Below are 18935 nucleotides of genomic sequence, written 5' to 3'. Positions count from 1 at the left end.
ATATATGAATATCTTAAGCAGATTAAAGATGCTATAGATACACTCGACTTTGTTGGATTCAAACTTTCAACTTCCGAATATGTTGATTATATACTTGATGGTCTTCCTGGTGAATATGATGCTTTTGTTACCTCTATTCTAACAAGGAAAGATGACCGACAGTATTTTTCACTGGAGCTTAAAGAATTCATAAGTGTTTCTCTGGGCAAAACCTGAAATCTGTCCTAATTCTTTGTCTAACTTCTTCAGGAGATACTTGTGTACATGTATACCAATATCTATTTTTTAAGTTTTGCCTTATTCATTTCTATTTTACTCTATTCTCTTTCCATGAACATCAATGGAAACATTAGTCACCATTGATGATGGCACTATTATGGAGATAGAATCTCTTCTTCTTGCATAGGAATCTAGAATCGAATAAAAACATTGGTGGGTCTGTGAACATTGTCACAAGTGGAAACCTAATGTATAACAGACAGACAAGGAAGATAGGTACACTACAAAGAGCCTAGCATGGTAATTTAAACAATTGAAATGACAATAGGTGGGGTACTTTTGGCAAAGCTCGTGGTAAAGGCAGGAGTAGTGGTGGAAGAGGCAACAGAAACAAGCAGGTGCGTCAAGTATGCGGTAAGACCTGGCATATAGCATGGTATTGACACTTCATATTTGATAAGAATCATCCTAATCCTTTCTCAAGCTCATATGGCAGAGGACAACAAATGAATTCATAAGGGTATTATCAACAAAGCTACCAAACTATGGTTGCATCACCTCAAATTGTCCAAGATGCTACATGGTACCCTTATTTTGGATCAACTAGTCATGTCACACCCAATGCAAACAATCTGGGAAGCATAATTCCTTATCAAGGAAGCAAGAACATTTATGTAGGAGGTGGAGCTCGGCTTGCAATACAGCATATCGGTAACAACACTATGATTTCTCTTTATACAGATAAATTACTGAGAATTAAGAACTTACTACATGTGCCTAACATGAACAAAAACTTTCTTGGTGTTGCTAAATTTGCACAAGACAATCATGTATTTTTTGAATTTCATCCCTACTTTTGTTGTGTGAAGGATCTAGAGACCAGAGAAATTATGTTAAGAGGAACATGTAACAATGGCATGTATTCCTTTGACTTACAAGAGAAACTTCCTATGTTGTTAAAGGATTCAGAAGACCATAACAACATGAACACCAACCCTCTAAAGAAGTTTAGTATTAATTTGGCAACTGATTGAACTACAAATGCTTTAGCTAGTCTGTGGCATGGGGGCCTTCACCAATTTAGTTAATCAATGGAAACTGCTATTATATTCACTTTATTGACGCATTTTCTAGGTACACCTATATTTTCTTTCTGAAATACAAATCTGAAGCATTCCAATCCTTTCTAAAGTTGAAAGAACATGTTGAGTAGCAACTCGAACATAAGATCAAGGTAGTATAGTTAGACTAGAGAGGTGAATTCCGAGCATTTACTAAATACCTGCAAAACAAAGGAATTGCTCACAGAGTCTCCTGCCCACATGTGCATGAACAAAATAGCTTGGTAGAAAGGAAGCATAGGCATATCATTGAAATGGGGTTGACATTCCTTGCACAAGCTTCAATGCCTCTCAAATACTAGACTGAAGCTTTCTATACTGCAGTTTTCATCATCAACAAGCTGCCAACCCTTGTTCTCAATGGAAAATCACCCGTTGAGGTAGTTTTCAAAAATAAAACTGATTATAGTGTATTAAGGGTGTTTGGATGTGCATTCTATCCTTTTGTTAAGAGCTTACAACAAACTCAAGATGGATTTCAAATCCACTCCTTGCATATTCCTGGGCTACAGTCCAAATCACAAAGGGTACAAGTGTACTGATTTAAAGGGAAGAATCTATATTGCAAGGGATATGAAATTTAATGAAATAGTATTCCCTTTTGAGAAGACTGTAGACAAAACCAAGCAAGTTGAAGCAACAGAAAAATTCTACAGGCCTTACTTCTGCAAATCCACCCTACATATTCATAAGATCTATTAATGATAGTTGCGATAGAATAATTGCTACTAACTCCCTGCGAAGTTCTAATGTTGCCTCCGCAGCTACTGACAGATTATGCTCCAGTCCTGAGGACTCATTACAATAAGATGAATTGATGAATGATGATTGTAATGAACTCAGAGTTAGAACAAATGTCACACAATTCAATTTTGCAGCCTGTCATCAAAGAGGAGTTAGATAGAAATCAGAACATCCACCCAATGGTGATTAGAGGGAAAACTGGCATCTTCAAACCAAAAGCATACCTTACAAGGCAATTAGCAAAGTTAACGGCTGCAACTTTATCACAAACAGAGTGGAGAATAGCAATGGAGGAAGAGTATCAAGTGTTAATCAAGAATCAAACATGGAAACTTGTACCTCTACCACCAGGAAGACACTTTGTAGGCTGAAAATGGATATTTCAGATGAAGGAAAAACCATATAGAACGGTTGAAAGGTACATGGCTCAATTGGTTGGTATAGGTTTTCCAATAGCTTTGGCAAAGGGATGGATACTCCATCAACTTGATATCATTAACACCTTTTTGAATGAAACTTGCTGGAAGAAGTCTATATGCAATAACTTGAAGGATTTCATATTTGTGATTTCAACATAGTTTGCAGACTAAGTAAATCTTTATATGATCTTAAACAAGCACTGAGGTCATGGTTTAATAAACTTCAAGAATCACTATACAAAGTTGGATTTCTCTCTGCCAAAATTGATCAGTCTCTATTTATCGTGCACACCCTTAAGCACACAACCTACATTCTGGTTTATGTAGATGATATTTTGATTATTGCAAGCTTAATATCTATAGTTAATGAAATCGTCAAGTCTCTAAAGCAACAATTTCCTTTGAAAGACCTTGGTGAATTGAACTATTTTCTTAATATACAGGTTAGTCACCATTCTGATGACAGTGTACACTTAGGATAATCCAAATATATCAAAGACCTTCTGAATAAAGTATGTATGGAGGAAGCAAAATCTTCAAATACTCCCATGAAAGCAGGACATAGACTGACAATGACTGGTAGTATTCCAATAATTGGATCTATCTTTTTACAGGTCAGTTGTGGAAGCTCTTCAATATATTACCATCACCAGACCAGAAATCAGTTTTTCTGTTAACAAGGTATCTTAGTATATACATGCACCACAAGAAGCACACTGAAGAGTTACCAAGTATATTTTACTCTACCTCGCAGGACTGCACTCCTTGGTAAATGTTTTAAATCTGAAAATCCCAGTGAGATACATATTACAGCCTTTGCAGATGTAAACTGAGGGTCGGATCTCGATGATAGGAAATCCACATCCTGGTATTGTGTCTTTTTGGGCTCTAATCTTGTGTTGTGGTTATAAAGAAAATAGCACAAGGTCAAGTTGTGAAGCAGAATATCAAAGTGTTGGCAGCCTTGTGGTAGAATTACTCTGGGTTAAATTCCTGCTCTCAGAGCTTAAGGCACTTTCTGCTATCCCCACATTATTAGTTTTGTGTGACAACTTAAGTACAGTGCAGATGACCTCAAATCTGGTTCTCTATACAAGGACCAAACACATAGAATTGGATCTTTATTTTGTTCGACACAAGGTGCAACTCAAAGAGATCAAACTCCAACACGTCAATGCTGAATTTTAGGTTGCATACATTCTTACCAAGCCACTGGGTTCATCACTATTCCTAGCTTTCCGTTTTAAGCTATGCATGGATACACCATAGCTCTGTTGAATTAATCTTGTTACTATTGCATTTATGACCCTATGTTATTTATATATTGCATTTGGGCATTATTGCATTTTATGCATTTATGTTGGCAGTTATGACCCTCGTTATTTTATATATTGCATTTAGGATTATGTTTGGATAAGTTTGTTAGCTTGAATGTTTTAGAATCTTAGTGGAGAATTTCTTTAGGAACGTGATTTGTATTCAGTTAATAATATCAATGATAAAAGACAGAAAAGATGTGAGTTTGTTACTGCATCAAAAAAAAAATCTTCTTCTTCTTCTTCCTTGAGTGTGTATTTCTGGTAACTGTGATTGTGTTATTTCTCTGATATTTGGTATCATAGCAAGGTTCAGAGTAGATGCCAAAGATCATGCCGGCTGGTTCATTATTAAAGAGTGAAACAACCATCGACACGGTGATACTGAAGGCTATAACAAGAGACGAGATGGTGTCCCTCCAGTACCCATTGTTCACGAGGAGCAACTATTTGGCGTGGGCTCTCAAGATAAAGGTGCATATCCGTATGCAAGCAGCGTAGGATACCATTGAGCCTGTTGATCTGAATAAGGAGATAGAGATGCGGAAGGATCATATGGCCTTCGCTGCCATTTATCAAGGCATTAGCTAGGAGACACTCCTCATGTTGGTTGAGAAGGAAACGACCAAGGAGGCATTGGAGATGTTGAAGATAATGCATATGGGAACCGAGCGCATTAAGAAGGCAAAGATCCCGACTCTGAGAAGCCAGTTTGAAGGTCTACACATGCGTGGAATGAAGATGGTCGATGACTTTGCCGCAATGTTGTCAAAACCGGACCGGCCCGGTCGGTTCGACGGGAAAAACCTTGAACCGGCCATGAGGCCGGTCCGACTACCCCTTTTGACTCGGTGTTGAGATAACCCAGTCAAAAACCTTTGACCCGGCCGGTTAACCAGAAAACCGGTTGACCCGGCCGGATCTACCGGGTTAAAAAAATTAAAAATTCCAAAAAAAATGAAAAATTTCTATGGCGAGAGAAAGTGAGATTTTTCATATATCAGTTATAAAAAATTTCTATGGCGAGTGGCTTCAAGCAACGGCGGCGAGCGCGAGAGAAACAAGCGAGAGAAACAAGGCAGAACCGGAAAAAAACCAGAAGAAATGTGAGAAAGACGCTGGTGGAGACCACTAGATTAGAAGAAATGAGAGAGAGAGAGAGATCACTTAAGATTTTTTTCCCCCTCGTTGATGAGTCCCGAGACAGGAAGGATTTTTTTTTTTTTAATTTTTTTCTTCTTTGTGAGTCCCAAGAGAGAAGTGTGAGAGACGATTAGGGCTTTTAAATATTTTATTTTTTTAATATTTTATATAAAAATAAAACTTTAAATATTAAATTTAATTATATTTTAAACATTTTTAAAATCAACGAATATACATAAAATAAAATTTTAAAATAACATATTTAATTAATTGTGCTTTTTTAATTATTAAAAATATAAGTTATATTATTTTATTATTATTATTAATTATTATAATATATTTTTTAATATTTTATTATTAACCCTGGTTTAACCCGGTCGAACCCATCGACCCCTGACCCCTGGACTTGGCCGGGTCAATGTCTGGCCCGGGTCTGACTACCTTGCTTTGCCGTGAAGTTGACCACCATAGTCAACAAAATTCGTGCATTAGGCAACAAGGTGGATGAGGTCTACATCATCAAGAAGCTCCTCCACGGTGTCTCTTCCAAGTTCTTCAGATCGCATTAACAATTGAACAATTTGGTAACCTCGAGATGATGGCTGATAAATGCTTGTGTATTAATAATACGAAGTATTCTTTTCTTACATTGATCATTATTTTTCTCAGATTTTATCGCTTATACATGTGTATTTGTGTTCTTTAGTGCGTATAGGGTTATGGAGACAGTAGTGGAAGAAAGGAGCCAAAAGTAGATCGTGGATGTACTTTGTTGATAGAATCTTGGAGTGAGCAAACGCGGAGACACAAGTTGTGCTCAAAGACACATGATTGTGTGCCAACCTCCGTTATGCTCAAGCAAATACATGGTTTGGAGGGGCATAAAGGCAGTCACATTTGCGTGTTCCAACTTGTGCAACACTAGTAGGACCTTCATCAATGTGATATTTATTGAAGATGCAACTCGATCTACCGCATGGATGTGTGCCCGTTCATGTGGCCTCGATTAAAAGTGTGGATTCAGGAGTATTTTGGCAGAATACTGTAGCAAATCACTGTAGTAGTTACTGTTCACAGACCACAGAAAATCAGTTTCCTGGAGATTTACACAGGCATGTGGAAATTCCACACGCCCGTGTGGATGCCCGATTCCAGCCCTATTTAAGTCGCGATTTTAGCGGTTTTAAAGAATCATTTCCCTAATCTTTTTCTCATTTTTTCCCATCTTTGGAGACGCTCGGGGCTAGGGTTTGGAGAGGCTTTGGCAATGCTTTTGGAGTGGTTCTACAGCCTTCAACACCGCGTTCCTTCATAAAATAGTTATTGGAGGAGCTTTCGTCGACATAGATTCGGCGAGGTGTGCCCTAGGCTTGACGAGGGAACCTTTAGAGAAGACGAGGCTACTCCACAAGACCATCGATATGGACTACAAGGGGGTTTTACTTATAGATTGCATGTTTTTACTTTTGATTTCATTATTGATTGTATCTTGCTCCATGGAGAGCTAAACCCTAGTGGGTGCTTGGACTTGGAAACCTTAGGATGATTTTGTTTCATTGACCTTTTATTATGTTTTCTTTAATTGATGTTCCAATCGAGTTCCAATGTTGAATGCTTGTTGAGTTGATTTCCCCTTAGAGTGGCACTAGGGTTGAGAATCCATCTTGGTAATCCTTGTGGATGAGTGGCATACTATGAGGGTTAGACAAAGCTAGGTTGGAGAGGATTAAGAGGATGAGTCGAGAGGTAACGAAACGTCCCCTTTCCCTTCCGGTGTGATTTATCCTACCTCTGTATTCCAAGAGTTCTTTGCGGTCCCAATAGAGTGAAGTGCTAAGAGAGGAACTCCGCTGGGGCTTAGTTGCGTAAGCGATAGAGTGAAACGTTGAAGTAAACCTTAGTACTGGGGCTTAATTATGACTAGGGGTCTTTCACCTGGACCAAAGGGTTTGATCTATATTAGGGAATAGGGTTTATCACTTGGAGTCCCTAAAGCTTTAAGCAATATTATACAGTGTGAGGTGTTAAGATTGAGTGATTTCTCCGCCGGGGCATAGTGTACGGGATTAGTCACGGTTGACCTTAGGTTTGGGACCGTGTGTTTAAGGATTTCCATGACTCATTAGACATCAGTTGGGAGACATAATGATTGGTCTTGCACTTGAAGCAATAGTCGTAGGGTGAGCAATGTCCGGGTGCCCCACTTTCTATCGAATACCTTTCTTATCATTTTATTGCGTTTCTCTTTCTTGTTTTCTTTATTTCTTTTCTATTTGCATTAATATTGTTCACACCACTATTGATTCATCTTCACCATAGTTAAATAACAATTCTTGTGTTTCTGATCACTATTCCCTGTGGATACGATTACTCACTCACCAAGGTACTTTTATTACTTCGACAACTCGTGCAATTGTGGTACATAAACAAAGGGTGTGTCAATGGTCGTGGAGAAGGTCATCAGATCGCTTAAAGCTCATGAAGAGGCTCTACGGATTACAATGATAAGGAGATGAGTATGTCCTATTGACAAAGGCCATATATAAGGCGAAGGTGCGTCGAACTCATCGAGAGGGCGAGGAGAAAGCAACTAGCACAGTAGTACCCGTAGCCTTGACCATCGTCGTGGACGCTGGCGCAATGACTGTGAGTGCGGGAGTGAGAACAATCATCAAGAGAATAAGTTTGACAAATCAAAGGTGAAGTGTTACAGTTGTAACCATTTTGGACATTTTGCATATGAATGTCGTTCTAAGAAGAAGGATGAGAAGGCCCATCTTGTGGAGAAACAAGATGATGATGAGCTGGTACTATTCATGACTGAAGTGTGTGAACCCTTGTAAGACATAAAGCACATAGCAGAGGAGATCATGTTGCACGAGATGAAAATCAAGGCTGGCTCAAGAAGTAAAGAAATGGTGTATGAGAACAGCTTGTGGTATTTTAACACAGGTGCAAGTAACCATATAACCGGGGGCTGAAGCTAGTTCTCAGAGTTGGAAAAGATAGTGGTTGGGAGAGTCAAGTTTAGTGATGACTTTGTTATAGACATCTGGGGAAAAGGCACTATAATATTTCAGTGTTAAAATCGTGAGTTCTCACAGATGTTTACTTCATAGCTAGTTTATGTAGCAATATCATGAGTTTGGGGCAACTTGATGACCATGGATGCAAGTCGGTGATAAAAGGAGGGACTTGTGTTTCTATGATAGAACTGGAAGGTTGTTAGCAAGGGTGAAGAGGTCAAATAACATATTGTATGTACTCAGTGTTAAGACATCACATCCTATATGTTTGCTCAGAGAACTTAGAGATATGGCATGGCTGTGGCATACCCTATATGTTCACTTAAACTTTCAGGCTTTGAGCTTCTTGACAAAGAAGGGTATGGTAAAAGGAACATTAGGTGTCGAGCATGTGACATGAAACCGTGATGGTTGTGTGATTGGCAAGCATCATCGTGGCCCATTTCCACATGTTGTAACCTACCAGGCAGATAATCTGCTCCAACTCTTATATGATGACTTATGTAGACTTATAACTCCTACAACCCCAGGAGGTAACAAGTATTTTATATTACTTGTTGATGATTACAGCAGATTCATGTGGCTTATTATGCTCAAGAGCAAAGATAAGACGATGCAAGAGTTCAAGAAGGTGAAAGTAAGTGTGGAACTTGAAGCTGATGTCAAAGTGAAGGCGTTTCGTACTGATAGGTGTCGTGAGTTTACCTTTAATACTTTCAACTAGTATTTTAATAAGCAAGGGATTAAGAAATTCCTTATGGCATCATACACACCACAACAGAATGGGGTCGTTGAGAGAAGAAATCAAACCATCCTGGCAATGACAAAGAGTTTGTGAAAAAGCAAGCATATCCCCGCTGAGTTTTAGAGAGAGGCTGTGAAGACTACTATGTATTTACTTAACCAAAGGTGCATCACCTTCATGTTTTAGAGAGAGGTTATGAAGACTACTATGTATATGCTATGAAGACTGGCCGGAAACCAAAGGTGCATCACCTTCATGTTTTCAGTAGCTTGGTGCATGTTAAGTCAGTGGGACCACATGTGAGGAAAGTAGATGACAGGAGCACACCAATGGCGTTTTTCGGATATGAGCCTAGTACTAAAGCATATAGGGTGTATAATCCATACACGAAGAAGCTGCACATTAGCAAGGAAACAATCATTGAGGAAGATAAGAATGGAAGTGGATTTTATCCTATACAAAAGATGAGTCCATGAATAACCCTTGCGATATATTCACAGTTCACTATAAATCACAGGAGCTAGGTGAGATGAATAATGCATCTACGACACCAATACCAGCACCGATAGACAATGTTTAAGCATCAAGTGGTTTTGAGGGAAGCAGATCACCCATGACACCCTGCTCTACCGCCACAAGCTTAGAACATCAAGCAGCAATGAACCTATTCAAAGTTTAGAAGATTACTCAACAAGTTCAGACAGGCCAAGAAAATTTCATTCCTTGCAGGAGATTTATGATGACACTTGCAAGATGGATGTAGAAGTCGGGTTGTGGATTTAGTCTATTGATGAACCGGCGACATATGTTGAAGTGGAGGAAAACGTTAGCTGGAGATAAGCAATGATGAAGGAGATAGCATACATAAAGAGAAATAACACATGGGAACTTGTTAAACTACTAAGAGGACATCGTGCCATTGGTTGAAAGTGGGTCTATAAAGTTAAGAAGAACCCTGAAGAAGTAGTGAAGCATAAAGGATGCCTTCTTGCTAAGGGATATATACAACGATAGAGGGTGGACTTAGATGAAGTGTTTTCTCCTATTGTAAGGCTTGAGACGGTGAGAATGTTACTTGCCTTGGCTACTCAAGAGAAGTGGGAAGTGCATCACATGGATGCTAAATTTGCATTTCTGAATGGCGAGCTAGAAAAGGAAGTATATGTGACCCAACCATTGGGGTTTGAAGAAAAAGGCCGAGAAGAAGAAGTGTTAAGGTTAAGAAAAGCAATGTATGTGCTGCGACAAGCACCAAGGACATGGAGCTTGAAGATAGATAAGAGCCTCCAGCCACTTGGTTTTGAGAGATGTCCTCTTGAACATATTATAGACAAGCACCAAGGAATGAAGGAGGTGTAGTTCTAATAGTTGGTATCTATGTTGATGATCTCATCATCATTGGCTCGAGGGTGGAAGATATTATGAAGCTCAAAATTTAGATGAAACAAATGTTTGACATGAGCGATTTAGGGTTGCTCAGTTACTACTTGGGAATCGAAGTAAAACAAGATTCACAAGCAATCTCTTTGTGCTAAACCGGGTATGCTTTAAAGATACTAGAGAAGCTCAGAATGGTAGAATGTAACCGATGTTAAATTCCCATGGAAGCAAGAATGAAGTTGAGTGAAGTGAGTACATGTCCACTAGTTGATGCCACCTTTTACAAAAAGTGTTATAGGCAGCTTAAGGTACTTGGTAAATACAAGGTCAGACTTGGCCTACTCAGTTGGGGTTATGAGCCATTACATGGAGGCACCAACTACAGTTCACATGACAACTATGAAGCAAATTATGAGATATGTGCATGGTACTATCAATATTTGATGTTCCTATGTTAAGGATAAGCAACTTGGTGCTAGCTTGATTGGGTACAACGATAGTGATCTTGCCGGTGACGTTGATGATTGTAAAAGCACTACTAGTGTCATCTATTTCCTTGGTACGAATCCAGTTACATGAGTATCGTAGAAGCAGCTAGTGGTGGCTCTCTCCTCTTGCGAAGCTGAGTATGTGGCAGCAACTGTAGCAGCTTGTCAAGGAGTATGGCTTGGGAGATTGCTGGGAGAGATGAGAAGTGAGAAACAAGTTAGAGCCACACTCAAGATTGACAATAAGCCAGCTATCGCCTTGACAAAGAATCCAGTATGCCACGAAAGGAGTAAGCACAACAACACTAAATAGCACTTCATTCGTGATTGTGTTCAAAAGGGTGACATTGAAGTTGAGCACGTAAAAATGGAGGAGTAGCTTGCAAACATCCCAACAAAGCCCGTCGAACGGCAAAGGTTTGTCGTGTTGCAAGATATGATCGGCCTGAAAGATGTGAGGAAGACACAACAAGATTAAGGGGGTGAATGTTGGATTAATCTTGTTACTATTGCATTTATGACCCTATGTTATATACATATTACATTTGAGCATTATTGCATTTTTTACATTTATGTTTGCAGTTATGACCCTCGTTATTTTATATACTGCATTTAGGTTTTTTTGGATAAGTTTGTTAGCTTGAATCTTTTAAAATCTTAGTAGAGCGTTTTTTCAGGTTTGTATTCAGTTAATAATATCAATGATAAAAAACAGAAAAGACGTGAGTTTGTTACTGCGTCAAGAAAAATTCTTCTTCTTCTATGAGTGTGTATTTCTGGTTACCTTGATTGAGTTATTTCTTTGACAAGCTTAGCTTGTAGGGGGTGTTAAGAATACAATAGACCCATTTCAGGCTCAAATCTCTACAACCAGCTTTAAGCCCAATTGTAAAAATATAGTATAATATATATATATATATATATAAAATCTCAATCAGTTAGGATTCTAGTATTGAGAGATAAGAGTGAACGCTTTCTTCTCCCGGTGGCGCATTTTCTTCTCTCACTCTCTGTAAATCACTTTTTAGTAAATCAAATGCATTCATCCTATAATGTTGAATCCAAACAATCTTTATCAATCCATCATGACTGGTTCACAATATCTTTCTTTAACTAGACTAGATATTTTGTTCTTAGTAAACAAGGTATCTCAGTTTTTGCATGCCCCTCGTGACACTAATGCTTTGCTTGGATGGGGGTTTTAGGGGGTTTTATAAAGTATGGTTTGAGGGCAAACCTTGTTTGGATGCATGGTTTTATAGATGGTAAGGTTTTAGAGGGTAAAATGGAGGTTTGAAAACCTTCATTTTACTCTCATTTCTCAACCCTCCAAAATGGGGGGGTTGAGAGGGTTTCAATTTTTCATTAGACAAAAATACCCTTTCACATTTCCCAAATTTACATTTAAATCATCTCTCACCCCTGTACATTCTCCTCTCTCATTTCTAAGCCCTAAATTCTGCTGTGATTCCACCGTCTCCACAATCTGGCCAAGCTTCGCCGGACCTTCACCGGAGTTCATCAAATCTCTTAGTTCAAGCAAAGGTATGTGGAAACTAGAGTTCGTTCCTCAAGCTTTTAAAAATTTCAGAGCCTTTTATTATACTTTCCCAGTTTTGATCTTCATTTTTTTCACATTCCAGAACCTTCAAGTTTTGATACTCTTTGTTGTTGTTGTTGGTGGTGTTGTTGTTTATCTTCACATTTGAACAACATCTTGAAGTAAGTTTCATTCTTTTTTTTCTAAGCTAGATCCACTGATTTGATTGTCACTAGTATTTGCATTTTGATGCTGGAGTGCTACTATGGATTGTTCTCCTTTTGTGATCTTGCTAGACTAGTATAGAATTTTGGATCTCTTTGTTCTGATGAATTTTTTGTAGAGTTATTCATCTAATCAGTCATGGAGAAATAATATTTTCATCAGAGAGTAACATCAACCCTGTAGAAGAAAGAAACCTTACTGACAGCTTGTTCATTAGGAAAAAAAGATTGCAAAAGACTTTCTTAACAATACTGAATTTATAGCTACATTAAAGACCTCTCTAACCTTCATGAATATTACAAATAATTATGCAAAATTAGCCTATTAAGTGCCATCAAAGGTAGCCTTAATTCTCTTCAAAGTGTCAAATGCAGTTAAAATTTTGATAATTCAATGGAAGAGGGGAAGAATGAGTAGAATAACAAAAATTCGCTTTGCACACCTGTGATACTTGGTCATCAATAGAATACATGATCGCCATCCATCTGGACACATAGGTTGCTGTCCACTTGGAGCTCTTTGTTTGCTTCAACTCATCTGAAATGCTAGGTAAATTACCTGACATGCACAATGTGTGACAATATAATGAGCATGGTTACAGATGATTTGCAAGTATATACTCTATAGTACAATTTCGAAATCCAAAATGTCCACATGGCTATATAACATAACAAAAGACTCCTATGGTAAGTCATAGAATAGATCTTGAACAGCAAGAGCACAAGCTATTTCACCAAAACAATATATTTTTTTTTGAAGAAAGAACAAGATTACTGCATCATATAGGTGCAAAAAAAAATATCAACAGTAGTTATACCAGCCAAATGCTTCCACCTTAACATAAGTGACTCAACATTCAATGATAGTAGGAAAATATTGAATACAAATTTGTAATGCCCAATGACTGAAAAAACTGAAATATATGATTAATTATATTTTAATTATATTTTAAAAACTGAAATATATGATTAATTATATTTTAAAAACTGAAATATTGAATAATAGGAAATACTTTAATGATGGTAGGAAAAGTACAGACAAATTTTCTCTTCTTCCTTTCTGCTTAGTATAATAATACCACCTCTTAATGAAGGGTTATATATGATTAATTATGGGTTTTGTTATATTTTAATTCCTGTACGAATATTTCTTTTCCTTCGTAATATATATTTACATCACGCATTTATGAGTAAACCTTTCATCCTTAGATGGACGATGAACAAATGGCATTAACTAAAATGCTTCTTGTACGAATTATCGTGGATAATCCTGTCATGAAATTGCACCGCATGCAACATTTAGCAACAACTCAAGTGGTTATTGCCATAATTAGTTCGCTTATGCGACGTCGGAATGAACATAGACAAAGCAGAGATCAAATCACACGTGAGATACGGATTGAAGGCGACCGAGCAAGAGATGAATTAATGTCTCACTTACTTTCAAGTAATTTATGTCATAGTATGATTAGAATGAGTTCGTCGGCTTTCTTAGGGTTATGTGATATGTTAGTTAGAGATGGTGGTCTTAGACCAACTTTACACGTATCGGTCGAGGAGCAAGTTGCAAAAACACTTTACGTGTTAGGTCATAATGTTACCCATCGTGAACTCTCTTTCTTTTTCCAGCGTTCTCGTGAGACCACTTTTCGCCATTTCCATAATGTATTACAAGCTATAATAGAATTGGAGCACAAATATTTGACACAACCTGATGGGTCACAAATTCCTTTAGAGATATTCAACAGTAACAGATTCCATCCATATTTCAAGGTAATCATATATTTATGGAATTGCAACTTTAATACAAATATGATAACATGTAGAGATAAAATATCAAATTTTTTAATGTCAGGATTGTATTGGTGCTATTGATGGAACACATATTCGTGTCAAAGTTCCAAGTGCCGAAGCTCCCAAATATCGTGGTAGGAAGGATTACCCAACACAAAATGTGTTGACGGCTTGTACATTTGACTTAAAATTCACGTATGTGTTACCTGGGTGGGAAGGAACAACATCTGATTCAAGAATCATAAAGAATGCTCTAAGTAGACCTTATCTACTAAGAATTCCCGAAGGTAACTATAAGTACTACGCAATATTGTCCAAAATTCATAATATACACTCACATAAGAAGAAAGTTTATTATCTTTATAGGGAAATATTATCTTGTTGATGCGGGATTCATGTTGAGATGTGGACTTATTACACCATACCGAGGGGAGCGATATCACTTGAAGGAATATTCAAGAAATCCTCCAAGAAATCCACGTGAATTATTTAATCTTCGTCATGCGTCATTGCGTACTGCCATTGAACGAGCATTTGGTGTTCTTAAAAAACGTTTTCCTATAATAGCAAGTTCAACCGAGCCTCATTATGGATTGGAAACACATAAAGAAATCATTTTTTCATGTTGTATTTTGCATAACTATTTGATGGGGGTAGATCCCGATGAAGCACTAATTGCCCAAGTTAATAATGAAATTCGGGATGAAGTGGGAGATGAATATCGTGCTAGTGGGGAGAATAATGAAGAAACTATTCAAGGGGAGATCATTAGAGATGAAATAGCCGCGGAAATGTGGGTTAATTATGTGGAATGATGTAATTCGTTAATGTCGTATTATGTATTTTTTTATTTCAACGATATGTATTAAATGGTTCTATGGTCATTTACTAATATCATATCATTAATAAGTTATATGAATTGCTTCAAATGAAATAATTGGCACAAGTAATTTATTGTCTGAGTTATATGAGTTGATTTCAATGATATATTTGGTTTATGTAAATGTGAATTGTATATGTAATATTCTTGCTATACACAATTTGCAATAAATATGAATTGTATATGTAATATTTTTTTATGTTAATTATAGGCATATTGTTAATCTATCAAATGTGTGTGTGTGTGTGTTTTTTCTTTGTTGATGTAGCTAAAAAAATGACAAAGAGGAAAACAATTTCAAACACTAATGATGCAAACACCACATGCATATGGACAGTTGTGATGGATGATGCTTTGATAGATGCATATTTGCACCAACAAGCAATGGGGAACCGAGTTGGGGGAACTTTCACTACACATGCATTGGATAATATAGTTAACGAGATAAAAGGTAAATTCCCCGATAAGCCAATAGACAAAGAAAAAATACAAAATCGCATGAAAAATGTAAAAAGACCATTTACTCGATGTTATGACATTTTTAAAAATGGAATGAGCGGATTTGCATGGAGTCCAACAACGGAAATGTGGAGTGCCGAGCCAGAGGTGTGGCAACACCTAATTGAGGTTAGTTTATTTATTAATTGAGACATAATTGGTTTTATATGCATGTCATGTTTGTGATATATTTAAAAATATGTAGGCTAAACCCGAAGCCGTCGAATGGAGGAATAAATGTGTTAGAAATTATGAAAAGTTGGTTCAACTTTATGGACAAGATAGGGCAACCGGGCAAGATGCCGAGACCGCTTCGGAGATGAGAAGAAGAAGACTTCAAAATTCCGGAAATAATTCATGTGGTCCTAATCCGGGGGATACAATCGATGATATTGATTTAATGGTTTCTCAAAATGAAGCAAATTTGGAGAATTTGGGTGACAATGAAAATACGGCTACATATCCGAATCAAGTTGAGGATGAAGCTTCACCTCCAAACCAAACATCACAATTTGAGACTCCAAGTTCATCTAGGGCCAAAAGAGGTAAAAGAAGTGATAATCATGAAGATGTTATCTTGGCCACATCCCTTGATGGGGTAGCTAATGCTCTCATTCAATCAACCAATGCAATGCTTCAAACAAATGCAACCATAGAAAAATCCGCAAACATCTTAGAAAAATGTGTTGCAAATCGGGATGTACTTCAAGATTTTGATATATGGGGTATGCTTAAGGACATAGGTATACCACCATCTCTTTTCAGGAAAGCATATGTGTTCCTTGTCAAGGACTCCAAAATGTTAGAAAGTGTGATTAGATGCCCGGTTGAGGATTGTAAATCGATTTTGTTGGATCTAATGGGTATTGTTGATGGATCATAAAGCTAAAATGAAAGGTTAGTAATTTTTTTATGTTTTTATTTTCATTTGGACACCAAACTATTTTTTTATTTAAATTACATAATTGTCATACTAATGTATTTATTTTTATCTATTCTATTAGTTAATGAATATAATTGGTGTTGTTTTTTGTTTTAATTTATCAGGGCAATTGCACCGGTTACAATGTCGTCACAATGATGTCTTGCCCGATGTTTCGTTGCTTTAAGTGTTGGGTTTTTATTAAGTGTAATAACTATAGTGAATGACACTTATGAAAGTGTGGAGGTTATTATGTGAACTTTTTTTGTTGTTGAGAAATTGATGTAAGTGTGGATTGTATCATGTTGACTACTTTATTATCTATGAACAAATTGGTATTTGGTAACTTTGTTATGTTATTTTTGCAAATTTCATATGGTAGGATTCGCTAGTCTCACTCTTATATATACAAATACATGTATACAAACACTAGAGTTTGACATGTTAATTATATAAATGTATGAACTCATTGAATTAATATGTGTTTATGTTTGTAATTGGACTAAACAAATAGCATTTATAGTTATAATAAACAAAAATATAATATTAAAATTAATATGTTTGATTTATATGCATTTTAATATTCAAAGGGCATTATTGTCATTTCGGAATAAACCTTACTCTACCTTACCTTCAAACCAAATACAACATGGTTTGAAAACCTTACTTTACCATACCTTCCTCCCAAACAAAGTATGATTCATAACTTCTCTAAACCATACCTTACCATACTTTACCATCCTTTACCATACTTTATAAAACCCCTAAAACCCCCCATCCAAGCAAAGCATAAGTAGATAATATGTAGGTAAAGAAAACCTTGCTCTATCTTCAATCCACTATTTATCCTGGCCTTCTTATTTGCAAATCAACATCCTAAACCATCTATGCCTATAGTAACTTGGACTTGGCAAATTCTGTTGATGATAAAAAGTCCATCACTAGTTATATAGTTTATTTGGCTTTAATTTCGTTCTTTAGAACTCCAAGAAACAACAAACTATTTTACAATATCTTTCTTTAACTAGATTGGATATTTCATACTTAGTAAACAAGGTATCTCAGTTTTTAGATGCCCCTTAGGACATTCACTAGATAGTGGTAAAGCAAACCTTGCAAATCAATTGTTCATTGTGGCCTTCTTATTCACAAATCAACATCCTAAACCATTTGTGCGTACATGCATCAACTTGGACTTGGCAAGTTCCGTTGATGATAAAAAATCCACCATCAGTTATACAGTCTATTTGGCTCTAATCTCATTCTTTGGAGCTCCAAGAAGCATCAAACTATTTCACGATCAACTACTGAGACTTAATATCTACTCTTACTACTGCTATTGTTGTTTATGAAGTTTAGTGGCTTTGCTTGAGTGAACTTGGTATATCTCACTCTTTTTCTCCGAGATTTTTCTGTGATAATTTGCGTGCCACTTATTTGACTACCATTCCCATATGTAACTCTTGATCTAAACACTTAGAGATTGACTTTCACATTGTTAGAGACAAAGTTGCTTGCACAGAGCTGCTTGTCAAATACATTTCTGTTGATGATTTGTAACAGATTTATTAACTAGGCCTCTATCCAAGAACAAGTTCCTCTCTCTTTGCGACTAGTTAAACATGTTGCCACACCTTGCTCAGCTTGAGGAAGGGTGATAGGATTTAATAATTATTCATAACTAATTTGATAAGGATAGATTATGTGAAGATCATAACTATTTTGTCATTGTAAATGTTTTGTTTTGTCTCTTTCTATTGTAACTATAGATATTAGTTTGCTGCATGCATCATTATCATCATTAAATACAAACAGAAACTCTTCTTATATCCTTAGTCTACCTTGGTCTACACAATTAAGGTTTTATATTTGGTTTTTTTTTTTTTTTCATTTAACTTCTTCTAAAGTTTGTATTTATATATTTATTAAAATTTTTCAAAATCTTGGGATGAGGGGGGAGGGGACCGGGGGTCGGGGGCATTGGGCTCCCTGCATCCACCAATTGTATTCTTGGCAATTATATATACAATAAAGATTATCTTTGTAAATATTATTTTTATTAATTTTACTAATGCATGAATCAAACAGCTTGTTCCTATCTTATAATTGTTTTTTTTTAAGTTTCATGAGCAAAGTTATTAATTAAATGAAATGTTTTTATCCAAGTACAAGTTTTTTTTTTAATTTTAAAATAAAATTTCTCAAAAACCCCGTCCTAAAAGCATGTAGAAGATATCTATAGAAAGCTAATGTTGTTAGTATAGTCCAACAGTAAAGCACGATAGTCTAATGTGTGAGGAATGGTGAATATCGTAAATAATATATAGTAGTTTGTCCCCTTTGTAAATAATAATAAATAAAAAAATACTACAGAATAGTTAGGTAACTTTTTAAACTGATTACCCCTAATAACAACTTAGAAAAAAAAGAAATTACATATAAACACCCACAAACATATACTAATCTTCTCATGTTG

At 36.5% G+C, this 18935-nt stretch overlaps 1 long non-coding RNA gene across 1 annotated transcript; it reads left to right on the top strand.

The window, feature by feature from the left end:
* Window positions 1-16250: 16250 nt before the first annotated feature.
* On the top strand, window positions 16251-16805 carry LOC120251114. Its single transcript, XR_005533356.1, has 2 exons — window positions 16251-16434; window positions 16585-16805. It is a non-coding gene; the product is annotated as an uncharacterized LOC120251114 (long non-coding RNA).
* The last annotated feature ends 2130 nt before the right edge of the window (window positions 16806-18935 follow it).

This window comes from Dioscorea cayenensis, chromosome 20 (genome assembly GCF_009730915.1).
Source record: "Dioscorea cayenensis subsp. rotundata cultivar TDr96_F1 chromosome 20, TDr96_F1_v2_PseudoChromosome.rev07_lg8_w22 25.fasta, whole genome shotgun sequence".
NCBI lineage: Eukaryota > Viridiplantae > Streptophyta > Magnoliopsida > Dioscoreales > Dioscoreaceae > Dioscorea > Dioscorea cayenensis.
The sequence above is the reverse complement of the archived record's forward strand: the minus strand, read 5'-3'. Positions and strand labels throughout refer to the sequence as shown.